Below are 15,257 nucleotides of genomic sequence, written 5' to 3' on the forward strand. Positions count from 1 at the left end.
TGATTTACAAAAGGAGAAATATAAATGGAGCTACACTAATTCTCCCAGTCTTCCTTGGAAGCTCTTAACCCTTTTTTCTTTTTTTTTTCTTTTCTCCTGATTCAGGCAGAAGTTGTGAACACTTAAAAATCAGAGAATTGATTCTGAAGTGGGAAAGAAGTGTTGCTCTTCATTGTATCAGGAATAAATATCTTGCATTGCAAATAATTGCTATTTTTCTAAATGACTCTTATTGGGACACTTCAATTGATACTTTGGCTCCTCTCTAAAAGCAATATATTGCTACGCATTGTTGCTAAGCAACACCCCACAGTGAGAAAAGCTGAATTCTGAGATTTTAGTGGCAGATTCAAAAAACGTTCTCTATCTGTAATTTAATATTAGATGGCATGTCTATGTATCATTGAATTACATGAAGCATAACTTATCTCAGACAATCTAGAAAGTTTCTTGATCAAAATGTGATTTCTTTCAAGTTATAAAATACTTTAAGGTACATAGCATATGTCATCTTTTAAAAATTTAATAAGCGATTGCATTGCAACAATCTAATGTTTTACAGTTGTGCAACCATTAGCTATATTCAGTCAGCATTTTTATGGATAAGAACAATCTTGCCAAACGTTTATGAAATGAAGGTGCTGGGAGACAATTCTCCATGGATATCTTGTGTTTTTGCATGTCTTGTAAGCGAAGACACTGACAGTCTTTTATAGAAGCTATCTTTTCAAGGATGCTTGTACAACAAACAATTTTGGCAAGTAGAGATTATGTCTCCCTCCAGAACAAAAAGTAGATTTGCTTACGCCTTTAAAAGATAGAAATAGTGGCTTCTTCTGGAGTGAAGGGCAAGCATGTTTACTGTTCACTATAAAAGGTTCAAGTTCTCTAGGGTCAGTGTTCAACTCTGGTAATGCAATTCACTACATATACAAGTATCACTTGGCTCTCTGCTCTCTTTGCATCACCCTGTGGGAACCTGTATAAAAAGGAGCTAATACTCTGGCTATTGTTATTGCTGTGAGTAATAAGTGTCTTTTGTCTCTGAGTCAAAAGTCTTGTGACTACTGACAGCATTTATGAAACTGTGGCTGGGTCACTTGTGTTGACTGTTATCAAAAATGCTGGCCATCAGCGAAAAGGATTTATTGGAAAAAAAGAAAGAATTACAAATTTGGTATGTGCAACCATGGCAAGCCTCCTGCAATTCACCAGGGAAACGAAAGAGAGGAAATTCTTACATAGAAGAGAAGAGGAAGTGCGGGGGTTGGTATAACAAGTTCTTTTTATAGGGCTTTTGCAACTGACATAGGACATGAGAGCTTCTCCTATAGGCCCTCCTGAGTCCTGTCTGTGTGAAAGTTTTTGTGATTAATTTTGACATTTTCCCCTTAAGATCTTTCTTTGAAAACATCACAGATCAATAGCACAGTCTTCTGATTTCAGTGGTCTTTTGTCCTTCGATGTTGGGAAGGACCTCTTATGGGTATCTTGTCCCATATTGGAGGGACAATGTATGGCCCGAAAATCATATCTATTTGGGTTTGAAAAGCAACAGGTGCAGTGTTTAACAAGAAGAAATTCACAGCAAAATTAAAACAACATAACAAACGTGGTATATATAAAGATACTAAACCAGGAGCTCAGACCTGAAAGACCTGGTCATTATTATCTTAGTGAAACAAATGGAGAAGGGTCACTCTTTCACAATAGATTGGGAAATGCAACCAAGAACATTTCTTTTTTTTCCAAGAAAGAGAAAAAGAAATGTAGTAAGAAGTGACAGTAAAAAAAAGGTTGTATAGGCTTGGTCCAGTCATTTGGGGAAAGCTATTTTCTTCAGATGCTGCCCACTTCAGTTTATTGACAACTTTAATTTCAAGTCCTCAGACTATGTGCAGGTCCAGTCAGGGTCTGGCGCCTTCTTTAGGTGTGACATGTGAACCCAAGAGTCTACTCCCTAGAGTTCAGCAGAACAAGAGTTAATCAATGATAACTGATAGGGGCCCTTCCACTCAGGCTGGAGGGAGTCTTTTTGGGGGGTGTCTTTTCCAGTAAACAACAGCTCTAGGTTGCAGAGTGTGGGGTTTGAAGTTTTATTTCCTGCGGATGCACTATTAAAAGATTGTTCTACCAAGGCATAGTTATTTTCAATAGAAGCTATTAGGCCTTTACAATCTTGAAGTATATCTCTCTTTATCAATGGAGGATTGAAAGAAGCAGGGGCCAGATACATGGGGTGTCCTGGATTTATCTCAAAAACCGAGAGTTGATGTGAGATTTAAAAGGATGAATGGCAATGCTTTTGGCCAAGGTATCTGGAGGATTTCTACAATTTTGCCAGCTAAATCTTAATAACATCATTAGTATGTTCAACTAAACCTGAAAATCGAGGGCAGTAAATGCAGTGAAAATGTTGTAAAACTGGCCAAACAGCATAGACTTGTTGAAACACCTGAGCAGTGAAATGGGTTCCCCCATCACTATGGAGATTGAGAGGAGTTCTCCAGGTAGCAATAATATATTTTTTTAAACAGGACTTTAACCAAAGAAGAGGGAGTAGCTTGTCTACAAGGGAAAGCTTCAGTCCAGTAAGAAAACACATCATGACTGAAACATATTTATATCCACGAGGTGAGGGGAAGATGTAAGAAATTCATTTGCCAAATCTCAAATGGTCCATTAGACAATTTAAAATGTCTGGGAGCCGTATGAACAGATTCCCTTGCCTTATACTTTGGACAGTTGGGACGAGTGAAGTAGGTGCTTCTCATAGTTTTATTAATATTTCCCCACCAATGTTGATTCCTGGATGCTATCATTTTACAATTGGACCAATGGTTTAATGCATATATGGTATCTAGGAATGGAAATTTTAAAGTCTCCAGTAGGACTGGATAGTTATTTTGTTCAAGCCAGAGCTTTCTCTTTTTATTAACAGTTGTTTGTTTTCCAATCTTATTTTTCCTTTTCTGAAACCAATTTTTTGGCTTCTTTGGCCATGTGTGTGTGTGTGTGTGTGTGTGTGTGTGTGTGTGTGTGTGAGTTATCAGCTAGGGAAGTATGTATTTGGGCCATGATAGAGCCTTGACTGCTTATGGTTTTTTAAGGGCAGCATTTCTTGTGAAAATGTCAGCAAGGTGATGTCCTTTAGCTTCTAGAGGGCAAACTTAGAATGCCCCGAGATCTTAATAATATCTAAAGCAATGGGTAAAAATATAGCATTCAATAATTCCTGAAATGAGCCATTTTAAATTTTATTTCCATTGGAAATAAGGAAGCCACATTGCTTTCATAACAATCCAAAATCACGAGCTACTCTGAAACCATATCTACTGTCAGTATAAATGTTGGCAGCTTTGTCTTTGGCTAAAGTACAAGCCCTAGTGGGATCATACAATTCAATCTGTTAGACTGAAGTAGCCAAAGGTAAAAATGCTGTCTCATTGAGTTACAAAAGGAGTTATAATTGCATGTTAAGCACAATACTTACCCATTTTCATTCTTTAAAATGAACAATCTGTAAACCATAAGAAGTTAGCATTACCCAGAGGAGTTTCCTACAGATCATCATGGGGGTCAGGAGGTGATCTGCATGTATTAAGCAGCTGCAAGGAGCTTCGATAGTGTTAGAGGAAAGTTAAGTGAAGAGCAGTTAACAAAAAGACTTCATAGGAAGTGAGGTGACTGAAAAATATCGTGTATAAAGAGTATCAGGAGGGCTTCTACTGCATTGAGTACAAAGATGATTAAAAAGAATCCTGTAAGAATTTCCTCTGTGGTTTTAACCAACTGTGCAGTGGTAGTAATGGCTCTTAGGCAAGGAGGGTGCCCCAAAGCCATAGGGCCTAATTGCTACTATAATAAATCCTTTGGGTTCACAGGGTCTCCATGTTTTTGGATAAGTGCCCCAAAGGCATTTTAAATTTTCATATATAAAAAATTTAAAAAGAGGGTCTGATAATTGGGATGCCCAAGAGCACATGGGTTCATTAAACTCTCCTTTAAGGCCTTAAAAGCTGTCATCATGTTGTTCCAATAAAATTGGGTGAGGTCTATCATTCTTTAATAAAACCTACCGAGGTTTGGCCATAAGAGAGGGAGATAGGGATTCCCTGTCGGTAATAGCCAACTAGCCCAAAAAAGTCTCACATTTGATGCTTAGTTTTGGGCCTTGGGAAACCTAGGACACCATGATGCCTATCTGGACCCCGACAGATACCCCAAATATCAAACCTGGGATTTGGCAAACTGCAACTTTTCTTTAGAGAATTTTTGTCACTTTAAGGCCAAATGTTTTAACAGGTGCATGCTATCTTGTGAGGAGACCTACGAGGAAGCTCAAAGAAGCAAGAAGCAAAGAATCTACATACTACAATGAAATAGAGCCTCTATGGAAAGTTATCCAAATCAGTCTTCAGGATTTGTGAGAAATAAGAAAGACTCTCAGTAAAACTCTTTGAAATGTTACTGTCCAGGTAAATTATTTTCCTTAGCAAGTGAAGGCAAAAAGGTACTCGCTACTTTTCATCAACTGGAATACTAAAAAAAAAAAAAAAAAAAAAAAATGCACAGCATAAATCGATTTAAGTAAAAAATTTACTTTCGGTAGGGATGGATGCTACTAATGTATGAGGATTAAGAACAACAACAATATTTATTGCTTGGAGAGCCTGGACAAACCTCTACTCTTGTCCTTTTTTTTTTTTTTTTTTTTTTAACGAGTAAAATAGAAAGTTGCAGGGACTAGTGCAAGGGCCAATAAGTACTTGAGTTTTAAAGTCTATTACAGGCTTTATGCTTTGAAAGACCTCTTTATGTATGGCGTATTAATTGGTTTTGGAAAGGGTTTTTGAGAAATCTATTTGAATTTTAATAAGAGGTACACTATGGAGTCTGCTAATATCAGTTGAAGATTTTGCCCATAAAGGGGATGGAAGCTGATGCAATAGGGCAAATGATTAGTGCTCCCAGATTCAGCTATAGTGCCATCAGAAATAGAACATTAAAAGATGTTGAAGTCATTTAGTTCACCTGCTTGGCTATTTTGACAGTGACTGTCAAATTCTAGGATTATTTCCTTCTTTTGGGAAAAATTCCAGAGTAATACTTCTTTAAGAAGTCTTGGCCTAATAAACGAACAGGGATGGAGGAACAAGGAACAAAAGAGTATAGATCTCTTAAATGGCCTAAACAAAAAGGGATGGGTTCAGAGACAGAAACTTATTGAGATTTATTTAAGATTCTCTTTGGTCGAACTGTCTTATTATTTTGAGGCAGGGCCTGCTTTATAGCAGTGGGATTGAGCACTAAGAGTAGAGGTCTGGTATCAATAAGGAGAGAGAGAAATTTATTCCCAATCTGGAGAAAAGTGTCTCTAGTTTAATTAAGAGGAAGGACTGGGAAAAGTCCACATGGTTCCTCAGAGCTCTGACTTTGGGAATTAGGGTGATCTCGGAAGTGTGTAGAAGACTGAGGGTGTCTGAAGCTCTTAAATTTGTGACAATTTATTATTCACTGTCCTAGTTCTTCACAATAAAAGAGGAGGCTAAGAGATTTCTGGTTTCATTTACTAGAGTTGAACATTAAAAAATTTTAGTGATCTTTTTTCTAAGTGACTTGTTTAGGGTGCAAGCATGTTTATTTTCCAAATTAACCAATCTATAGTGGACGTGGTTTGCCATTCTATCCTGGGAAAGGTCTCAGTTCAGCCCATTAATAAACATAGAGTTAAAGGATACTCAAGTAGAATCGTCATTTGAAGGAAGGTCAGAATTGTCTTTAAAAATAAGCTGAAGTAAATTATAATAGTCATTAAGATTGTAATAGTCATCAGGCTCTTGTGAGAAAGCTTAAATTTTGTTCCAATCAACAGGCTTTTGAAAGGAGGCTACTGTAAGTGGAGATCTTCAGTAAGGTTTTTCTTTTTCTTTTCTTTCTTTTTTTTCTTTTTGGTTTTTTTTAAGCATTTTTGTCAAAAATCAGAAGTTTGTTATTCTAAATTCCTGTCAGGATGTTCCCAAAGGTTGTTCTCATCCAATGCTGAACATGACCATCGCTGACTACCATATGAACTTGCTGATATAAATCAGAAACCTAAGCTGGTACATTTGAATAACTATATTAACCCTTTGGCAATCTATGAGGATCCTCAGTTACCTTAGGACATGCTTTAACTTTGGATCACAATTCAGCTTTTTCTCAGGGAACATAAAAAACTTGAGGTTCATCAGGATCCTCAGGCGGTTTAACATTAAAGAGACACGTACTGGTAGGTTCAGAGGAGGAGGGACTTAGAGAAGGTTTAGAGGAAGATGGCACAGGAGGTGGAGCCGGAGACTAGGAAGCTGGGAGTAGAGGGCAAGATGGCACGGAAGGCAGAGAATGAGACACAGGAGTTGGGGAAGAGCCTGATTGCTTCAGAGGCAGAGCCTGAGACAAAGGAATCAAGGGGAAAGGGGAAGATGGTGTTGGAGAGCAAGAACATAAGATTTCAAAATTCAGCTCCTTTTCCTTTAAACATGTGTTAGCCTCAGTTGATTTTAAAACTTTATTTTGAAAAGAAGCAACTTCAAATTCCTGGTAATGTTGAGAAGCCTTAAAATACCACTCAAAATAGGCTTTCCATTTAGTTTTGCCAATTTCAGAGCTATGATTGTCCGATTCAGCTTCAAGAAAAGTAAGTGTGAAGATTTCAAAAGTTTCTCATAATGGCCATCGATGTTCTAAATTACTTTTGCTCAGGTCAATCCATTTAGTTAAAAAATGTGCATGAGGAGATACCTTGCTTTTTAAACATAAATTTGGTCAGGGTCCCTGAGATCCTGGGAGATTTTTCAGAGGATTTTCTATAGTAAAAACTCAAAACAGCCTAACAGCTAAAACTTAAATAGCTAAAAAAAAAAAAAAAAAAAAAAAAAAAAAAAAAAAAAAAGCTTAAAAGAACCCAAGCAATCTTAAATAGTTTGAGTAGCTCACAGACTTAATACCAGCCAGATCCATTTCGAAGAGTCCAGTCCTGAAAGTATCAGGTCAATGGCTGAAGCACCAGGAATTCAGAGAGGCAACTTGATCCCAAGGGAGTCAGGCTATAAACTTAAACAGTGGAGTTCTAGCAGAACATCCTGCTCCTGAAAGAGCCTGGCCACAGTTTCAATGGGACAGTCGATTCCAGGTTATAGGGATCCAAACAGAATCAGACTGACAACCAGCACAAACAACCCAGTTTCAGAAGAATCAAGTCGATGGCTAACATGAAATAGCCTGATCTCCTGTGGATTTGGGCCAAAGTGCTGAAAGAGAGCTCAGAGACAAACAAGGTCTTTTACCAAACCAATCAAAATACAACCAAACACTTCTAAACAGATCTTGAATGAAGCCTTGAAGAGCTTCAAAATTCAAGAGTAGAAGCTCAAATCCAACAGAAAAACTATCCTCAAGCCTCTGCAATGGGGAGAAAACTAGGGAGCTCAAAAGGCTCTACAGGTGCCAGATCTGTTTGCTCACCAGCACAGGAACTTTTGGGGGTCTTCTCTGGATCCTGGATGAGCCCTCAAATGTGCTGATTACAATCCAAAAAGTAACCCAGATATTCCTGAGCAGAAAGGATCTATTATAAAAATATATGACTCCAATATGGTATCTACAACCACAGTGACATTCAAGGAAACAAAGAGAGGAAAAAGGAAATGAGGGGAACTGTTATAACCCTAGAGTTTTTCTTGTAGGGCTTTTAAGACAGACATAGAACATGAGTGCTCTCTTGATAGGCCCTCCCAATTCTTGTCTTGGTTAAAGTCCTTGTTATTAATTTTGATACTTGTTAAACTACAAGAGGGTAGATTTTCTGACCCTTTATAGTTTTTAACAGAAGGCATACTTTTGTTGGCAGTTAATGTTATAATAATAAGTGCAGCCAACTAAATGACGCTTTAGCAGATTTTGACTCTTAAAAAGTAAGGAATAAACAAAAAGTACATAAAAATATTAAATATGTTGATGTCGGAAAGACCTAAAACTATAGAACTGTGCAGATCTTCACTTCTTCAAATGACTTTTCTCTTTTTCCTGACTCAAACTGGCCTTGGACCCACTTGCTTCTTTACTTTCCTTATCCTTCTGTATACTGCACGACCACTCCCTTATTTATTAAGCTTTTAGGTCAGCATCAAACAATCTTAGGAACAGATCTTCAGGCCTGTTGACCACAGAACAGTGTTTCAATTGAACTAAAGATAACATCTTTCAGATCCAGACCCATGAAGGAAGAAGGACCCTATCAGTATTCCTTGAAAGGCAGAAGAACCCTACCGGCATCCCTTGAAACTGAACAGGATGATACAATGACTGACATCAGGACCTGATGCAATGATCAACTGCCTCCTACTCTAGCATCGACTAACCATTAAAACCCATAAATCTCAGCTCCTTAAAATACTAATGAGCTTTTCCTTTTATAACCTATGCTCTAGTGGCCATCATGGAGCCAGGTCTTTGAGCACTAGCTCACCTATGTCTTCAGGCTTGGTGGTATTTCCTTAAATGAACTCCCACTTTGATAAAAACTCTTGTCCATATCTCTTTTGGCTTTGGTATGTGCAGGCAAAATAAACCCCTTGAGTTTGATAATAATTGTAGAGAATTTTGTAAGAGTTTATTTGAGCCAAAACTGATGACAATTGCCAGGAAGCAAGATCCCAGTTGCCCTGGAGAATAAGTTATTCAGTTTCTTTTATGCATTTGGAATTAAGGAGGGATCATTAGAAAGGTTATATGAAAGTAGGAGAAAACAAAGCAGAAATTGGATTACAGAATGGTTATTAAGATTACATGCTCTCTTGAGGTTGGTTACATCTTCAAGGGATATTACTTCTGGTATTTTAAACTAGATACACAAGAACAAAGGAAGGGCTTGCTTAAGGCATGGATAAGCCTTTAAAGAAATTATATGCCTAGAATGTGACTACCCACCGTGACTTGCCTAGTTAGGAATCTATGATCAGATCACTCTGTGTGGTCACTTTCCATAGAACCCCTGTATCATCCACAATTATAAGTAGCAGCATGAAATGTGGGTTCTAGCCATGAGATTAAGAATGTACAATTTGCACCTCATCTTAATTGTATGAGATAATTTGTTCCTTGTTTAAAAAGTTTAACCTTGAACCAAGATGTCAAGGAGAAATTCTTTTGGGTAAGTGAAACATCCCAGAATGTTAAATATCATTTCATTCAGACATTTTTCTGCTTAGCCCAAATATATATCCCTGATCATGCCTCAGTTAAGGAAAATCAGATTACTAATATCTGATTTTAATATTACATACCAGTGATATTATGATTGATAAGAATTATATATTTAGTCTTCATCCTCATTTTTGGCATAGAGTTCTAAAACCCTTGAGATTTCCTTAGTGATGAAAGCAATGTTCAGGATTGTCTTTTGTCATATTAATGAACTGTCTTTTGGACTGCCCCTAGGTCACCTAAGGATGGGGACTGGTTGCCAAGGGAGCCAAGCATGTGATGGGACGTTTGAAACTTTTAGTCCCACCTTCTAATTTCCAGGGAAAGGAGAGGGGCTGGAGGTTGAATCCATCACCAGTGGTGAATAATTTAATTATCATGCCTATATAGTGAAGCCTCCATAAAAACCCAAAAGGATGAGGTTGGAAAAGCTTCCAAGTTGGTGAACGTGTGGAGATTTAGGCAGAGTGATCAGCTAGGAAAAGGCATGGAAGCTCTGAGTACTTTCCCCATATCTTGCCTTATGTATATCTTGATAAGTCTATTAATATTCTTTAATATCCTTTGTGAAAAATGGTAATCTAGTGAGTAAAAGGATTTTCCAAGTTCTGTAAGCTGCTCTAGCAAGCTAATTAAACCCAAAGAGGCAGTTGTGAGAACTTCTGATTTATAGTCACTCAGTCAGTAATATAGGTAATCACCTTGGCTTGAAATTGGCATCTGAAAGGGAAGGGCAGTTTTATGGGACTGGGCCCTTAACCTGTGGGATCCGATGCTATGTCTAGGTAGATATATTGTAGCTACCAGCCCCCAAAAGACACATGGACCACTGGAACTGAATGAGTTATAGGAAACACTCTTTATTCAGCCAGCTGGGTCTGCCAGGGGTACACAGACCCCAAATTAAACAGCCCCGAAATGTAGAGGTACAGGGTTTTTAAGCCCAAAATCCCATTCTTCATTCTGTCTAAACACAAAGGGCTATCTTTCATCTATTCACTACCTGTCAACTCATCACAGTTCAGGTGTGTAAGTGGGTGTACAGAAGCAGAAAGCTTATTGTTAGAATGTTATGTTCCTATGGGTGACAGCCTATGTTCCCATGAACATAGCCATGTTCCCATGGACACAGCCAAGCAGTAATTTTCCTGCAAGTAATAAATTGCTAGCAGTCATTTTTCAGCCATTACAGATAGTGTGAGAATTGAGTTGAATTCTAGGACACCCAGTTGGTGTTGGAGAATTGGTTGGCAGTATGAGAAAAACTCTCATCTCCTGACAGTGAAATTGGGTGCAGAACCCTGAATATCACTGGTTATTATTTTTTAAATATATGTCAGAATTACTGTGAGAATGTTAAAACATAGATTGCTGGGTTTCATTCATAGAATTTCTGTTCCAATAAGTCCTGAGAATTTGCATATTTTACAAGTTCCAGATAAATGCTAATGCTTTAATCTAGGAAACCGACTTTGAGAATCACTAATAAAGAATGTTTGGAAATGTTACAGCATATTTAAAGTGCTACTAATTTAAAATCATACAGACATAGGTTAGAATCCTGGCTCTGCATATTGTATAATCTTGGAAATATAATTTCTCTGAGATTCAGTTTCTTCATCTGTAAGATGGGACTAATAATAATTCCTATTTCAAAAGGAGGTTTTTAAATTAATATTGAATCATTCATTTAAAGTGCTTTGCATAGTGTATGACACTTAGTAGGTATTCAAAAAATGATAATAGCATTACATTACTATATTTTGAAGTAATTTTTTTACAATATTTGCAAAAGAGCACTTTAAATATTAAATCCTCTCTTAGTTCATTTAAAATATAGTTAGAAGGGTAATATCATATGTATAAAAGATATAAAAATATAAAACTCTGTTAAATATCATAGAACTGACTAAACATATTTTCGTTAAATCAGAGTGTAATCCCTGAAGCATGCTGTCTATTTGGACAGGTTCTCCTAAGTTTTATTAAAATGTCTCATATGTATGCCAAAACTTTTTTGGTAATTGAGGCTTACTTACAGTCTAATGAATGTGCATACCCTTCTTGTTGTGATGATTGTTTCCACTTAAAATAGGACATTACCCTATGATATTTGTGGTAGCAGATTGCTTTAAAGTTCTAAAAATTACCATAAAGCCTGAGAAAGTCCATTTGGAGTTATAAGAGAAATCACCAATTTTCAATGTGATGATATTTTATAAGTTTTTTTGCCCTCTTATTTTTTATTTTTCCTCTAGCAAGGAAATATTTTCTCTCTTTTTTTTTTAAGTATTGGAAAAAGGAAATTCATAAGAAGCACATGTTCCTTGTTATAGAGACATTTTTAAATGTCTATTTCAGTATTTGTGTATATGAGTGTGTGTGTATATACATGCATGATTCTCAAAGACAATAATATAACACAGAAGTTTTTTAAAGTCTTAAATCCTTGTAAATCAATGTGTAGGCCATAGTTAGGCAGAATTAGCATCACCTGGGAGATTGTGAGAACTGTAGAATCTTGGCCCTGACCCCAGACCTACTGAATCAAAATCTGAATTTTAACAAAAACCTTAGGTGAATCTTATGCTCGTTAAAATTTGAAAAGCACTGATTTAATGATGTCTCTCATGGGGTGAATTAATTTTCTTTTATTCAGTTGACGCATATTTCTTCTTTCTATTAAAAGCTAGGCATGGTTTGTGACATAATTACAAAGAAATAAAAGAGAATACATGCTCTTACTCAAGGAATTAATGTTACCTGTCTATATTAAAATTATATAACATTGGATGTCACCAATTATCTTCTAGAAGTACATACAAATAGTTAAAAAGCTTCCGTATACAAAAAGAAACAATCGACAAGGCAAAGGGGCAACCATCTGAATGGGAGAACATATTTGCAAACAATGCTTCCAATAAAGACATATTTTTCAAAATATATAAACAATTCATACAGCTCAACAATAAAAGAACAAACAATCCAATTAAAAAAAAAACGGACAGAGGCCCTGAACAGACACTTCTCACAAGAAGATACATGAACAGCCAACAGTCATATGAAAAAATATTCAACTTCACTAGCTATTAGGAAAATGTAAATCAAAACCACAATAACAGACCACCTCGCACCTGTTATAATGACTGTTATCAATAGGAGAAGTAATAACAAGTGTTAAAGAGTTTGTGGAGAAAAAGGTAACCTCATACACTGTTTGTGGGAATGTATATTGGTATAGCCAGTATGGGAAATAGCATGGAGGTTTTTCAAAAAATTAAGAATAGAATTACCATATAACCCAGCAATCTTTCTTCTGGGTATTTACTCAAAAAAATTGAAAAAAAAAGTTATCAGCAAAGTTATATGCACCCTGAAATTCATTGCAGCATTATTCATGGTGGCCAAGACATCAAAATAACCAAAGTATTGATCAATAGATGACTGGATAAAGAAGATTTAGTACCTATACACAATGGAATATTATTCAGCAGTAAGAAAAGATGAAATACTGCCATTTGGGATAGCATGGATGAATCTCGAGATTATGATGCTAAGTGAAATAAATCAGACTGAAAAAGTTGAGAACCATGTGTTTCACTTATATGTGGGATACAAAACTAAAAGTAACAAATAAACATGGTAAACAAACATAGACTCATGAACATGAGCAGTAGATTAATGATTACCAGAGGATAGGGGGTGACGTGGGGGAGGTAGATAAGGGTAAAGAAAGTCAAATATATGGTGATGGAAGAAAATTTAACTTTGGGTAGAGAGCACACAATACAATATACATATGATGTATTATGTAAACTTGAAATCTCTTTGATTTTATTAACCGATTTCACTTCAATAATTTTAATAAATTTTAAAAAAAGTAAAATGTTAACCTCTTACACTTTAAGATAGGTTATGAAGAAGAGGGCTAAATACTGGTCACATTAACTTCTGATGCCTATTTTCCTACCCATTGGGAGAATTTTTTATTCTTCTTAACAAAAAATGATGAGTTTAGACCCCCTAACCTCCATTGCTCCATCCTGGTGAGAATATAGAGGTAGTGGTCTCGATTGCAAGGATAGGGCAGGGCTTCAGCCTATGTCCACAGAGAGGTCATCCTCAAGGTTATACATAACAGGTGGCAGATATTTATCAGGGAGCCTTTGAGGACAGCAAACTTTATGCCACTGACAAGAGTAAAGATCTAAGCAGCAACTAAGAACTTTCTATGGTTGGTAGAGTCTTGCCACAAGCATGAAATCATTTCAGAAAGAATTGTATAGGGCAATTACAAGAGCAGTAGCGGAACATGGATGATCAATCAGAGACAGTCAGGCTGGACTACACATGGGGAGGTCATCAAATCTTCTAATGAGTTTTCATGAACTCTCAGCCAGGAAAAATTGGAAATTAATGATAATAATAACAAAAAACTTTATGACTTAGAGTTTGGTTATAATTATAAAAAACTGCATTTATAATGAGGATTCAGTTATCTTCATAAAGTCTGTAGATAAATTTTCTCTCCAAGTGCTGTAGCCATTAGACTGTAGATCATGCTGACAACTGTACTACCCAGAATGGTAAATATCAGGAATGTAATACTCTGTTTAAAAAACTGATTTATATATATGGTAGTTGTATGTTTCTGTGAATTTAGAAACAGGTCTCATAAGAAGTCATTCCATTCAAGTTTCTGCCAGTTAATTTATTAATCAAAGGATTAACTTACCTTCTCAGATAAGACTTGAGAAGAAGTCAGCATGCTTAGTCTATTTTTTACCTTTTCTTCCCATCCTCCTAATTTTTGTTAGTTATTCCTATATTTAAAACACACACACACACACACACACACACACACACACACACACACACACACACACAGTATGTCCTATTTTATTGACCTTATTCATTGTTTAGGTGAAGTTCTACAGTGAAGTATAAAATCAAAGTTTGTGCCCAGACCTCATGCTGAAGTTTCTCCTTTGATTCCCATCCAGGAATGTCTTATATCTATGTTTATGAAGGATTCTCTTGTTACATCTTTGCATATTTTCAATCATATCAATACAGTTTTAGAAATATCAATTCTTATATCTTGAATATTATTTCATACTCTTTTTAATATATATGTTCGTCTATGACATTTTAAAATTAGAAATATCTCATACCTTTTTTTGGTGTTAATTTTTTCACATGCTTCTTCCACACTGACCTCTCTAATTGTTTGAGATTTATCAGTTAATCTTCCTGTGTTTTCTATATATTTCTCTTTTTTTCTGAAAATAATCATACATAATATTTACACATTCTATTTCATTTTACTGTTTTGAATTATGTGGGCTAGTACTTACAGAAATATTTTTAAATAAGGGTGGAAACGTTGTGAATCTTTATCCCATTCTTTTTATTTTGAAATTTTGGAGAACATCATCTTATTTTAGATAGTTGTTTTTTGTTTTTTGTTTTGTTTTGTTTTGTTTTGTTTTGTTTTACATTTTCACCAATACACTTAATCATAATGCCTGATGAATTTATTAGATAAATTTGAGGCAGTTATTAGTAGAATAAAGTATTTGGGTCCTATGAACCTAAGTATGTGACTAATTTTGCCAATAGCTTAATAAATAATAAAACACTCTTGAATTCCTTGAATAAATCCTCTTTGGCCATGACATTTCAAATAATGTGTATTACAATGAGTTTAATTCATTCTTGCTCATAGATACAAGGTATATGATATGCTACCCTGTCTGATCAACTCTATCTGGTCCTTGAAATCCAATATTTGGTACTGAATTAGACCCTTGAGCTTGGTTGCTAATGCCAGGTCAGAGTATCAAATAGCCAGGTCATCTTTCCTGAGGGAAATTCTCTGTTTTGAGTTTATATATAACTTTCCTACCATCAGGGAGAACTACTTTTATTAGTTTACTGAGAAAGTACTGGTGTGGCTAGGGAAAAGAGTTGGTTTATTCACCTTGCTGATATGGTTATTAAGAGTATCA

The sequence above is a fragment of the Rousettus aegyptiacus genome, unplaced genomic scaffold (assembly GCF_014176215.1).
Source record: "Rousettus aegyptiacus isolate mRouAeg1 unplaced genomic scaffold, mRouAeg1.p scaffold_m13_p_4, whole genome shotgun sequence".
Lineage (NCBI taxonomy): Eukaryota > Metazoa > Chordata > Mammalia > Chiroptera > Pteropodidae > Rousettus > Rousettus aegyptiacus.